Source organism: Rhinopithecus roxellana, chromosome 20, assembly GCF_007565055.1.
Source record: "Rhinopithecus roxellana isolate Shanxi Qingling chromosome 20, ASM756505v1, whole genome shotgun sequence".
Lineage (NCBI taxonomy): Eukaryota > Metazoa > Chordata > Mammalia > Primates > Cercopithecidae > Rhinopithecus > Rhinopithecus roxellana.
In genome coordinates this window covers 40,199,869-40,214,002 of record NC_044568.1, presented here as the reverse complement: position 1 = coordinate 40,214,002, position 14,134 = coordinate 40,199,869, and the positions used below count along the sequence as shown (strand labels likewise).

The 14,134-nt window shown below is 38.6% G+C and overlaps 1 pseudogene across 1 annotated transcript; it reads right to left on the bottom strand.

The window, feature by feature from the left end:
- Positions 1-9,776: 9,776 nt before the first annotated feature.
- LOC104673997 lies at positions 9,777-10,600 on the bottom strand (annotated as a pseudogene). The gene has a single exon (XR_749586.2). The product of XR_749586.2 is annotated as an SIN3-HDAC complex-associated factor pseudogene (transcript).
- Positions 10,601-14,134: the final 3,534 nt, after the last annotated feature.

Below are 14,134 nucleotides of genomic sequence, written 5' to 3'. Positions count from 1 at the left end.
CAAAATATGGCATCGTGACATGTTGAGTTGAAGAAACCTCAAGGTCTCTCTAATCTTCCCCCTGCCACCTGCTGTCTCTTCCAAAGAGATTGAAGTTCCTTCATCTGCCTAAGATCCAGCCTCACCAAGGAGAATAATTGTTTTTTCTTCCTCTCCCTGTTATTTCCTTATTTATTGTGGAAAAGAACACCAAGATGTGACCACACCTGAGCAGATTTTTTAATGAATGTAATGACAGTCTCCGAAGATCATTTAAATTCCAAACAGAGCTGTTTCCAAGTTTCCTGCTCCAATCATTCTCCCCAGTAATTATTTATTACCCATCAATAGAATTTTTTTCTCCTACTCCCATAACTCGTTTTACTGGGATCCAAGCTCCCCTTCTTTCTACAGCCTCAAGACGATATGTAAGTTTCTGTAACTCATTGGGAAGTTGGGTCTTCATTCTGAAGGCTGTGGTGTATACATGTTAAATAAGTTCACGTTTTCTCCTATTAATCAGTCTGCTCATGTCAGTGATTTCTTAGAGAACCGAGTGTCTAAGGCCCCACAATAGTGATACCAATGGTCATTCGTTACTGAGGATCTACTATGTTACAGGTACCTTATAAACATTACCTATAACCTTCACTACAACCCATTAAGATCCGTATTATTATCCTCATTTTCCAGCCAAGGAGCCAGAGACGTCGGGCAATCTGTTTAGGGTTAGCTGGGCTTACATGGCAGAAGTGAAATTAAAATCAAGGCCTGCCACACAGGGTCTTATGCTTCTCCTGCCCCGCCATACTGCCTCTCCGTGATATAATGTCTGTGAAAGTGCCATGGAAAAGCTAAAGGATTAGATTAAACAGATGCACAGTGGTATTCTAGCCATTATAGTGATTAATAGGCTTCATGAAATGCAGGACCTGACACTCAGAGGTGATGTTGCCTTTTCCTTGAATGGGAGTTGCACTGTGCTATTAGACACATAATTATAGTGCAGTTTTTCAAAGGCAAATTTTTGCCACCATCTTCCTGCATGGCCTTGCTAGCTCTCCAGGAGAAGCAAAAAATAACAACGCTGATTGATTTCCCTTTGCCACTTGCTTCAAGTGGTTTCCATTTTAACGCCCGTCCCAATTGGGCTTTCATTGTCATTTGGAGCTGCTGATATTTCAGCCTCCACATAGGCTAAACAGTTGGGCTCCTCAGCAAGTTCAAAATGTCGGCACAGCAGGGAAAAAAACATGCTATCTTTTCTAAAAACTGTTTTGGTGGTTCTATTAGAAGGCATAACTCTCCTTTATATAGTAGTAGGCAACAGTCTTGCCATTCCCTTTACCCCTTACCACCCCTCCAAAAAAGAAATGCTTTTAATTGATGAAATTTTCAGAGATTTCTGTGACCAAACTCAAATGTCACAATAATACAAGGTCAACTGATTTGAATTGTTAAGTTCTTTATTAAATAGCATATCTGTGGATTCCAAAGCCTCAATGAGAAGAAAAGATCCATTTTATAAAGTGCACTCACGCTATTTCATGACAAAGTAGAAAGGTTACACAGAAGTTTTACAAAACGGCTTATACAGTGCAATGTTGTTACCTAAGGCTGGGAAATAATACAATCCTGGTTTGCATCCCAACTCTGGACACAATTTCCTGTGTCCTTGACTAAGTGCAGCTTTGGAGCCTAAGGATGGTGGGAATATTTGTTTCTTTAACAAGTAGGTTGCCTCTTTTGAATATCTTTCAGTTGACTCTGGGTACTTTAGACATTTTCTGTTTTTATCTTACTTCTTCCTCTAGTGATGTCAATCAGGCACACAAACTTTATCGAGTATATACTATGATCTAGGCATTAGACATCAAAAGAAGATGACTAAACGGCATGTAGATGTGGGCAGCTCTCTCTGTATCTGCATTACTTCCTGTGTCATGTACTGGATTAATATATGTTAGACTGAGTTGGTAGGTTACATCTCACTTACTGAAACCTCCTTTGCAAAATTATGACAGTAAGAGAAATATGAGATAACTGACTCCATCTTGTTTCTGATCTCCAAGCTGCCCTTGGTCATTCCTGGGCGTAAGCCAAGTAACTTTAGGTAAAATTTAGTTTGTAGTTTTACTTAAAAGCAAGGACAATAATAGTCCCTCCCTAAAACTAACCCCCCTCCTTGGTCAGGGACTGAAAACTGCCTTTATAGGACTAAACGAAAGGCCACAGGAATAGGATTATGAGAGAGGCCTAAATTCTGCTAAGTATGAAGGCAATAGTTTCTATAACCCATTACTGCCCAGGAATCATGTGGCCAGGGGTCACAAGATTGGAGACTTCCCTCATTTCTCCTATGGATAGCGTCACTATTGTGGAAGCTAAGATTGCTTTTTTTGAGATATATTTTAGACTGACCCCATCCAGACTTGTGACTCAACTGCCCCTATAGCCCCACCCAGAGGCAGACTCAGTGCACGAGGACTGTTTCCCACACCCCTATGATTTCATCTCCAACCAATCAGCAGTACCCATTACCTAGCTCCCTGCCCATCAGATTGTCCATAAAAAGCCTAACTTTTAAGCCTCCAGGGAGACTGATTTGAGTAATAACTCCAGTTCTCTTGCATGGGCCAGTCTTGTGTCAATTAAACTCTTTCTGTACTGCAATGCTGAGATCTCAGTGGATTGATTTTGTTTGTGCAAAAGGCAGGAAGAATCCATTGGATGGTTACACTACCCAGGACAAAAGAGGAACCATGCACTAGACAAAGCTACATTTAGGTTAAAAAAAGAAACCTGACTATTTGAGGGGTGGACGGGAGGCTTGTCTACTTCCCATCTGTCCTCCTCTAACAGGAAAAACTACTGGCAGTCCAATTTATAATTTGTAAATGAATTGGGTTCTTAAAACTGTGTTTATAATAGGAAGAACAAAGACTTTATGCTTTATTAACTACCAGCAAATAAAGCAAAAAGGCAAAAAAATAAAAATAAAAATAAAAGTCCAAGCTGAGAAGGAGGAGAAAAAGTAAGTTTTCTATTTTTTTCTACATCAATTCCAGGCAATATTTTGTAACAGAAGTTTAATTAGCCATCAGATTTCTCCAAGTTCAGTCTCCTTGCTCAATTTCTTCTGATCCTCTATTCCAATGCTCAGAAATACAGGTTCATTTTTAACTGTTGGATCATCACTAAAACACCCCACTGTGCTCTACCTAAACTTCAAAGTACTTAATGGCTCCAAATAATTATTTCCTTATTCCAATCAAATTTATTATTCTATCATTATCAGTTAATATTTAACAGATAGATTTTTATTAAGTTAATTTATACCAATATATAAATGATTAATATCCCTTTAATGTTTCTGTGATAGTTTCAGTTTTAAAGACGAATGCCTGTTATCACACAGGGTATCCTAGAGATGTGCAATTAATGAAGTCTGAGACAAAACTGCAGAAAGTATTATATAACGGGAATTTGATCAAAACATTTTTCAGTAACTCATTTATTTATTTCACTGCAACTTTCTATGTATAAGACTGTGTTCGAAACAATATACAAAACAAATTTCACCTATTTGTAACTTCAATTTAAAGAACTTCTCCTTCCAATAGAGGAAATAGATCATTAAAATAATGACTGGTAAGTGCAATTGTAAAGATATAAGAAGTCATTTGGCACATATTTCAAACATTTTTCCTTCCAGATAACCTTTTCTGGATTTTCAGGTTCAGGTGAGTCTCAAAGGATGTATATGAGCCAGCCATAGAAAGAAAAACGGGAATTAGAAAGTGGGAAACATGTTTTGGTCAAAGGCATTATATAGGTCAGAGTCTCAGCAGGTAGCCCACACCATAGGGATGATCAAGGAGACTTTAACAAAGAGACCATTCATGAACCTAAATGCAGGGTCAAGGAAAATCAGCAAGGGAAAAGCTAGGAGCTGTTACCACCCTTAGGCTTGAAGGGGCAAGGTGAAGGAACAATTACCTACACTGAGTAAGACCTGTAGCCATGGCCCTGAAGAAGAACATGCCCTTCATCAGAGAAACAATAGCCATTGCCAAATCATGGCCTGGTAGGAAAGAAGCCAGGGAACAAATACCCTGACTTATCCTTCTTCTAACCCTCTGATCTTCTAGAGTTTCCTATAAGCTGAAGCCAACACAAAGCCAATGGGTGTGAGAATCCTGTTCTTCTGAAGCAAGAGAAAGAAGAAGAGTGAAATTAGAGGGAAAAAATTAGGACAACCTGCTGGGCATTGTGGCTCACGCCTGTAATCCCAGCACTTTGGGAGGCTGATGTGAGTGAATCGCTTGGGCTAGGAGTTCAGAACCAGCCTGGACAACATAGGGAGACCTTGTCTCTCCAAAAAAAAAAAAAAAAAGCCAGGCATGGTGGTGTGCACCTCTGGTCCTTGCTACTCGGGAGGCTGAGGCAGGAGAATCACTTAAGTCTGGGAGGTCAAGGTTGCAGTGAGCCAAGATTGTGTCAATGCACTCCAGCCTGGGTGATGGAGTGAGACCCTGTCTCAAACAGTAACAACATCAACAACAACAACAACAACAACAAAACCCGGCACAGCCATATAGAGTTTTAGTAAATCAAAATCATTTTGAATTTTCTTTTGCTCAAGCATAAGTTCTGAAGAGGAAAGTGGCAAGAATAAAAACAAGTGTGATCCTATGCCGTACGTGCCTGGAAACTTTCCATAGTTTTTCATCACCATTTGAATAAAGCTTGTAACATGTCATAAAAACCCTTCAGGTTCTAGCCTGCTCTGTGATGCTCCGGACTTATAGGTGATTCTAGAAGCCCTGATGAGGAGGAAGCAGAGCTGGCCTGGAGGTGAACACAACAGTTTGTGATCTAGGAGAAAAATGATGACTACTTGAACTAAGGCAATTGAACTAATGGAAATTAAGATGGTAAGGAAGATCAAGCTTTGAGAATGTGTTGAAAATAAAATCATCAAGACTTAGTGATTGAGGTGTGGGAAAGTATAGCCAGGTGGGAAGGGGGACTATCAGATTTCTGGTTGTTCACCAGAGGGATGGAACTGCCAGAAATCAAATGAAAACATAATGAAAAAGGTCGAATATTTGTTTGCACATATGCAGCAAATAACTGATACTCAAGTACGGTATGATGTGTTCAGTAGAGATTTGGGTTGGGATATAGATTTCAGAGGACTTGCATAGGAAATGTGCAACATGCATATTCCTAGAACTGCCAGTAACTTGGAGATGGTGTAGTAGAAGACCCTATGGAAAACAGGAAAAATAGTCTCCTAGTATAAGAAGAATGAGGAGAGTGGGAATGGTAAAAACTCGGTTGGACATATCAATTAGAAAGCCATTGGTGACCTTTGGAAAATGTGGCTTTACTGGAATGGTCAAATACATGATCATGGAAGTTTTAGGAATAAAAGAGAGGTTTGGACATGAAGGCAATGGGTACAGATAATTCCTCTGAGAGGGGAGGTACAATATGGGTGATTAAGGAAGACTCAGAGTCAAGGAAGAGGATTGATAGATGAGCAAGCGAGACTTGCTTAATTGTTGGTGAGAAAAAGCAACAAGGGAAGAAGATTTGAAGATACGTGGTAGAGAATGTCTGATAGATGAAGAGCTGAATTGAGAGTTGACAAAATTCGGAGTATTTAAAATTTCAATGGAAGTTGATATTTCCACATTAGGTATATGAAATGTTTTTAAACTGAATTTTGGAACTGCAATACAGTTACAACTGAATGATAAAATTGTTCCCACAGTCTGTCTCTAGGAGTAGAAATCCAAAAACATTGTCGGAAGCAATTAGAACATATTATAGAACAAGTAATTTATTATTGCAATAAATTATAATAATACAATAAATAAGAATTTATTATTATTATTATTGCTAGTAAGCAGCCAGAAGATGGAAGTGACTTGCCCAAAATTGTAAATGCCAAGTAGTGTCTAGAACTGAGCACCACCACTTCTAAATGTGCTCATAATTCCCACTCATTCTTAACCTTTATTTTAAAATCAACTTAGATTTTACTGGTTAAATCACTTCTCTCTGTTTGTCTCTTTCTCTCCATGTATTGATGTGTGTTCTTTACTTTTCTTGTAAATAGACTTTTATTTCTTTTACTTTTCACAAGTTTGCTCATTAAAAATACGAAGCCATTCTACTCCATCCTACCCTGGCCACTAAATTTATGAACAGCATTAAACTGCATATTATTAAAATCAAGTAGCAGCTAAGAGGATGGGTTCTGAAATTACGCTACATGGTTTCAAACCCTATCTCAGCCACTTAATGGCTATTTAACGTTAGACAGTACTTAACTGCTCTATGTCTCAGTTTTACCATCTGCATAGTAAAATCAACATATTAAATCATAGCCGTGGGAGGATTAAAGAGCAAATGCATGTAGTTAACACAGTTGACTTTAAAAAAAATCAACTGATGTTTATTTTTTTTTTTCTGTAGTAGTAGCATTGGTGGTGGTACCAGTAGTTATACTATGACTAGATCAAATAATAATTCAAGTAATAATTTGCTCAGGAAAATAATTCATTAAATAAGCTCTGGTCATGCCATATGGTTCATATTCCAAGCAGACAATCCTTCCAAAATTGGGCAAACATCCAGCCAGCCATAGTTGTAAGATGAAATAAAAAAATGTGTAGATCTAGGCAAACAAAACTGAGTTTCTATTAGCATCAGTATTAGAAGAGTCTTTTCCTGGAATTGCATGATGACAGCTATCATCTTCTACACTCTGCCTCAACCAGGGAGGAGAAATCCACTGGGCAGGGTAAGTGTCCTGGGGCTCACCACAAAGCACATCCTCTCTAAATGTGAAGCTCTGTGTTCATAGAGGATAAGTTTTGCTGATTCATTGTGTGGTTCTTGTTCGTGCTGGCTAAGACTGAAAACTTGGGCAGCTAAAATGTGATTATCCTCTTTTCAGATAGAAAGTCTGGTCTGCCTTGAGCTCTAAATTCTATATTCATGCCTTCCTATGCCCTTATCATTCATATCAATGAAGACAGAATGTAAGTAGCAACGGGTATTAAATCATTTGAATGAGTTAAAAAATAAGTACTCATATCTTTTCACTTGGCAAGATATATTTGATAGCTTATCTGCTCTGACCAAGGACTTGCTTTGACTAATACTGAATCTTCCCATATCTTGTGGGTAGATGGGGGTAGGGTTTCTGCTGGAGAAACTGTCAACCAAAAATGGAAAATTTGACAGTAAACCTTCCTGCTTGGTATTGGAGTTTGAGCATTGTGTTGCCTGTTTGTCTGAAAAGAATAAACTGTGTTTTATATCTGACTTTTCAAAGGTTCCAAAGATTATGGATAGGCCAAAAGTGATTCATGGTCTATCATTTAAAATATTTGATGAAATGAAGTAAGTTTAGAAAAGAGCTGAAAAAATTAGGGGCAACGAGCTCTAGAGGACTTTATTCAGAGCAAATCATAAACTCTTTGGAAGAGAACACACAATTCAATCTTTCCCAAAATGTGTTCCTTGAGGCACAAACTTTTTCAGAGTATGGGCAGGGGGAATTCATGGTCAAATAAGTTTGAGACACATGGAACAGTAATTATTCCTCTTAAATATATATTCAACACAAGAAGAAGAACTATGTTTGTCTTTGCTGTTTTCAACCCTTATACAAAAACACTCATTTAAGTTTTTTTTTTTTATTTTCTAATAAGACTAGATTTATTCAATACCCTAGTAAAAGTTTTGATTATAAGTATCCAACAGTATAAAAAGTACAAAACAGATCTGTAGATTTCTAATATATTAATACAAAGTGCATGACTACATACAGTACATCCTACAGGCAAAGAGAGGTGGAAGGGGAAAAAGAAGACTGTGGTTGAGGTCTAGTAATAAATAAATAAATACAGAAGTAGAGATGATCCATATTATAGTATATTCTACCACCAATACTGCAGCCAAAATGTACAAAAAAAATCATTTCAAAATAACTCAGGAGGATGATAATGGCTGGACTTTTGTAATTCGCCTCAAAGACTGTGGGAGAGCCGACTCAACTCACTGTATAGTCTGTGCATATGGTGGCTTGTAGCATGTAGGTTTTTTCCAAAAGAAGGAATTATAAAATGTTTAGATTAAGAACTATAAAACTACAGGGTGCCTATAAAAGGTGGCTTACTCCTTGTTATTATTATACTACCCAATTTTTAAAATGCAGTTTAAAAAATAAGCACTGAGTCTTGTTATGACAAGGCAGGCAAATGCTTCTCCCTCATTCTGAAAAGACTGAACTGGCGATGCTTTTGCTGACTATTCAGAAAAGAGGCAGTAAGAGCACACTGTGGTTTGGGTTCCAGTGAGCGGCTTTTCATGGGGATCTTAGGATTGAAGAGTGCTAAGTTCAGGATATCTCAATATTCAGAAAGCCTGACTAAAAGAAGCCAAACCAAAACCATTTAACATGAACACAAACCTCTTTTCTTCTAGTAAATTTTACTTTTAATACAGAGTGAAAGAAAATAAAAAATAGGCTAAAACAAGTCAAACAACCATTCAACACAGATAAAAACCTTCACAAAGGTCAACGGAAGTAATCCAGAGCTGAAACTGAATTGTGCAGATTTTCAATGGTCATCAAAGTCATGTAACACGAACAAAAGTCAATTATATTTACACACTCAGCAAGCCCTCTAAGAAATGTGCCCCAAGAAGCATTAACCTTTGTTTTGTGCCATCCTGAAGACTTGCACATTTTATTTTTCAGATAGCTTAACATTTTTAATAGAGTGTGCTCTCTACCATGCGGTAATGCTTTGGTAGTATTCATACAGGGTCTCGCCTGTCCTAAAGACTTGCCATTTCCCAAAGAGGAGCTTTAGATTCTGCTTTAGAAGTTTTACATAAATTAAAATCTTTATCAAATATTAATATGAAGGGAGGCACAGGATGCAACATATGTAGTCAAGTTACCTCTCTGTACATTTAGAAATTACTTTCTCCTCCAAGGTATTTGCAACAGAAAGCTCAGTCTGTCCTGCTTAATCATCAGTAGTACAGGTTTGAATCATCAGAAGCTTGGCAAGACCTTAATATTTCAGAATTATCAACAACTACCTCTGGGGGCAAGTCCATGTTACTGAGTTATGATAAATTTATTATCGTGAGGGAAAACAAGAGTAGCCAGCCATCTTAAAAAATGCCCCAACCACTGCTTCTCAATACAGAAAGACTAAAAACTACATACAGTTTATCATACAACAAATCCCATCTCGGTCCCCTGAAATTCCCCTAGTTTCATTCATTAGAAGGGGATTAAAAAAAAAAAAGACTTAAAGAGCACTTTACAGCAGCATTCAGCTTTCCTATGAAATACTCAGCATCTTAAATACTATGTACACCTCTTTTTTTAGTAAGCTAGACACTGGCTTCAGAGTTTGTGGGACTGGGGGAAATCAACCCATTCAAAACTACTCTAGAAATTGTCTTTTGGCAGAATAGCAGATATCCAAGTTAAAAATAGGAGGGTCATTTGAGACCAGCCTGGCCAACGTGGTGAAACCCCATCTCTACAAAAACTAAAAAATTAGCTGGGTCTGGTAGTGGGCACCTATAAACCCAGTTACTTGGGAGGCTGAGGCAGGAGAATCACTTGAACCCGGGAGGTGGAAGTTGCAGTGAGCCAAGATGACGCCACTGCACTCCAGCCTAGGCAACAAGACCAAAACTCCATCTCCAAAAAAAAAAACAGAGGGTCAGTTTGTTGCTTTGTGGTCTTGTCAAAATTTAGATGTTTTTTTTTTTGTTCCCCTTCTACATAAAAACCTCAGTCACCACTCCTGAGTGGAGATGGGCAGGGGCTCTGGCCCCTGCTCCTCTGGCTTCTCGGCAGCTGCTTTCTTGTTGCTGCAGCAAGGCTTGAAGAGATGTGTGTCAATGAGGACTTCCCCAAAACGGCCTTTATAGATGATCCCACAACATATCTTCTGTCTTTTCCAGTATGTGAGATCTAAAAAGGAAAAAACTGGTGTTCTGTTAGAACCAGAAGCCATCTCTGTATCTGAGCCGTCATCTGACTGGTTACTGTAACAAGGAGATTGAGCTGGGGAGGCACTTGAGGTGGTACTGTGAGCATCAGAATTATGACGTTTAAATTCCTTCTGCAGTTTACTGATCTGGTTGCTTTTTATCCTGTTCCCAGATAGAGTTTTCACTTTCTTTGGTTTCAATGTAGTCTTTAGACTGGGTCCAGCCCTTGCATCTACCACATGATTCCAGTTTTTTTTTGATCCTGCTGGCAACTTCTTCCATCTTTTCACAAGCAGGACACAGGCATTGCAGAGTCTCATGCAATCCAAAACAGCTCTGGAAGTCCTTTTCATAGCGTTTACTGTCAGTGAATCGAGAACTGGAGGACTTAGCTCTGCAAATACAGCAGCCCTCTATACTTCGGTACATCTTTGGCTTGTGAAAACCAAACATCTTTTCTTCTGGGCAATAGTCTTCCAAAAGCAGCCGTTCCACGCGCAATAACGTCCCCGAGGTGCGGAGTGCACGCCAGGCCAGTCAGTCCCCCTCAAGCGCTCCCTCCTCCTCAACTGCCTTGTCTCTTAAGTTTTTTTTTTAAACACTGATTGATATCCCAGGGATTAATCTAGAGTTCTGTTGAATACACTGTCAATTGCTTAGATTGAAAAAGTATTCCGTTTGTAGTGAGTAGAAAGTAGGAAGCCATTATGTCAGATTTTCACAGCGTCCTTCAAAAGAGTGTTCTAGGAAACCTCTCAATGACAGTTTTCCTGTATTGATTTCCATTTTGTTCAGTACTAAAGATGGATCTTTCATCAGCAAGAACTCTGGAAAAGATGATTAAGATGGGATACTTACCCTCTCTGAACTAAAAATTATTAAAATTTAATTTAGGTTTAATTTACTTTATATATTTGAAGGTTTTGATTTGCATTTCTCCAATAACCAGTAATGATGAGTTTTTTTTTCATTTGTTTGTTGGCCGCATAAATGTCTTCTTTTGAGAATTATCTGTTCACATCCTTCACCCACTTTTTTGGGGGTTGTTTTGTTCTTGTAAATTTGTTTGAAGGTGATATTGTTATAGTCATAGCTTTAAATTTTTTTAACAGTTCAAGAAGTCTCAGATACCCACTCTCTTGACCAAGAGAGAAAGGGATAGAATTACAACAACGTTTTTTTGGTGATTATGTGACTTTCTCTCGCTAAGTATGTCCTGGCAGGAATAAAAGGGTTTAGAATCATTGGGGTGGTGGGCAGCTGTAATGAGGTGGTTTAGAGTCAGACTCAGCCTTTCCTACTGGTTTTGAATGGTGAACCCATAGAAGGTGTATTATTGCATTTTTCTGAATAGGAGTTTCTCCATCTGGATTGCAAGGATATATTACTGCCTATCTTAGAATGCAGAATAGTAAAATTAGAAATTCTACTGGGAGTAGTAGAATTAGAAAATGTAGGTAAAGTGCTTGGTACATACAGGTGCTCATCAAATATTGGTTAGTTTATATTTTTTTCCTGCACAGCAGTGATTCTCAACTGGGAGCAATTTTGTACCACCAGTCACACACCCAGAAGACACTTGGTGATAATATCTGGAGGCATCTTTGGTTGTCATAGCTGAGGGGAAGTGCTGTTGGGACCTGGTGGGTAGAGGCCAGGGATACTGGTAAACATCTTGCATACACAGGAAAGCCCTCATAACAAATAATTATCCAGTCCCAAATGTTGACAGTACCAAGACTGAGAAACTCTGCTCTATAGCAAGGTAATGACACACCGTCTGCTTCCACTACCAAAGCAGACGGTATTTAGCTATTCCAGCACAGATCAGAGCACATAGAGGCATCTCTTAAGCAGAAAAGAAACAACACTTTGGAGACCAGAAGCATTCAAAACCATGAAAGTTTAAATTCTGAATACTGTGTTCATTTTAATCAATTAGCAGTAATGAATGTACTGTGTTACTTATAAACCAAAGTCAGTGACAAAGAAAACTCCAAGAAAAAAAAGAGACTAGAAAGTGTTCTGCAGACTCAGCAAGTTAAAAATGTTGAACTTCCTTTTCCCCTTTTTGGCCATGGAGCATGTTTATTTCCCTATGGAGTTGGAGAATCCACCAGTTGATTTCACGAAAAAGATCTACCATATTGTATGTCTAAGCTGTGCTTTTTTCTTTGAGAAAATCAGGCATTAAAATCCATGTCATGAAACGGGGGGACATTTTGGCTTTCAACACAGATATGTTAATAACAGTAGACACTTTGAGATGCCATGCTTCCTACCAGAAAATAGTAATAAAGGGATTAAAAAAGAGTAAAGTGTGTGTGTGTTTTGTGTGCACATGTGTCATTTCCCTTGTATGCACACACACTGAGTATTTGCTTGGAGATGCTGTATATAGCATCATTTAAGTTGGCTGTAGCTCACATCACCAATAATTTGGAAAAACTTTAGGAAGGACAGAGGTTTATTATTTTTTAAATATGGTAAGTTACAAGCAAAAGTAGAGAGGCTACTTATAGGAACAGTTTGATTTACCTGTAATGCAATTCCAGTGAGACAGCAAGGTAGAGTATTGGTTTCTTCTGAGAGTTTTGAGCTCCACAAACCGTTTGAAAGAAACTAAGGAATCAAGGTGAAAGAAGAGAGAGTAAAATTTTTAATAGATAAGCACTTACTTACAAGGAAGCATTTCTTTTGAAAATTGGAAGATATATAGAGAAGCCCTAAGGCACTCTCACACATGGAATAAAAAACAAATGTAGGTGTTTTCAAGGAGAATAAGAAGGTAGCAGGATCCAGTGAACTCATCTTTTACTCAGTTTCTGATTAGATGAATACACACAGAAAGGCAATCTGCTACATCCTCCAAACCTAGACTGCAGACATCTTCAATGTGGGCATTGATGGCATTCTTTACCCTCAGCAAGGAAGAGTTGTTCTGAGCTGTTCATTTGGATTTCGGTGCCTTTTTAGGCCAGATTCCCTTTTGATTTTTCCTTTGCTTGTTAGAGCTGAGATTCCAAAAAAAAAAAAAAAAAAAAAAGAGAAAAAGAAAATGTATTCGCTTGAGCCCTGATATAGTGGCTTTTCAAATTATTATATTAGGTCTTCATTATTGTAGCTCTGGGAGCTCAGGAATATCACTTCCTCTTTCAATGCCTCATGTTCTTCATCTGTAAAAAGGGATATTATTATTAATAGTGGCAATCCCAGGGAATAGTTTATGGGAATTAGATGTGAAGTCTGAGCACAGTGTCTGGCACACACAAACTCCCACATTGCTTGTTGTGGATTGTTAATTTTATTTTTAGTATCATTATTATTTAGGACCTCTAATTACCTCTATAGATGAGACACTCAGTGTCATCCAAACAGTCATCAAACATTTGTTATTATACTATGACATTCTACAGAATTTCCCAGGCATTGAAGTTTAGAGAAATTATAAAACAATCTGTCATCAAGGAGCTTACAACAGGAATGGAGGCAGGCATGGAGGCATGATAGCATTATCACGCACATGCGGTGTGGCTATCCTATCAGGCTAGCAGCAGAAAGGGCTATCAAAAAAGGATTGTTGCAGGAGGTGCACTGGAACCAGGTCATGATATATAATGTAGTTTGGATGTTTGTCCTCTCCTAACCCATGTCAAAATATAATCCCTGGCCAGGCACAGTGGCTCATGCCTGTATTCCCAGCACTTTGGGAGGCCAAGGCAGATGGATCATGAGGTCAGGAGTTCAAGACCAGCCTGGCCAAGATGGTGAAACCCCGTCTCTACTAAAAAATAAAAAGTACAAAAATTAGCCAGGTGCGGTGGCAGGACCTGGAATCCCAGCTACTTGGGAGGCTGAGGCATGAGAATCGCTTGAACCTGTGCGGCAGAGGTTACAGTGAGCCAAGATCTCGCCACTACACTCCTGCACTCCGGCCTGGGCGACAGAGTGAGACTCTGTCTCAAAAAAAAAAAAAAAAAAAAAAAAAAGAAGGAATTGTGATCCCCAATGGTGGAGGTGGGGCCTAGTGGGAGGTGTTTGGATCATAAATGGCGTGGAGCCCTCTCCCTGCTGATGAGTGAGTTCTCTGTTAATTCACTTGAGAGCT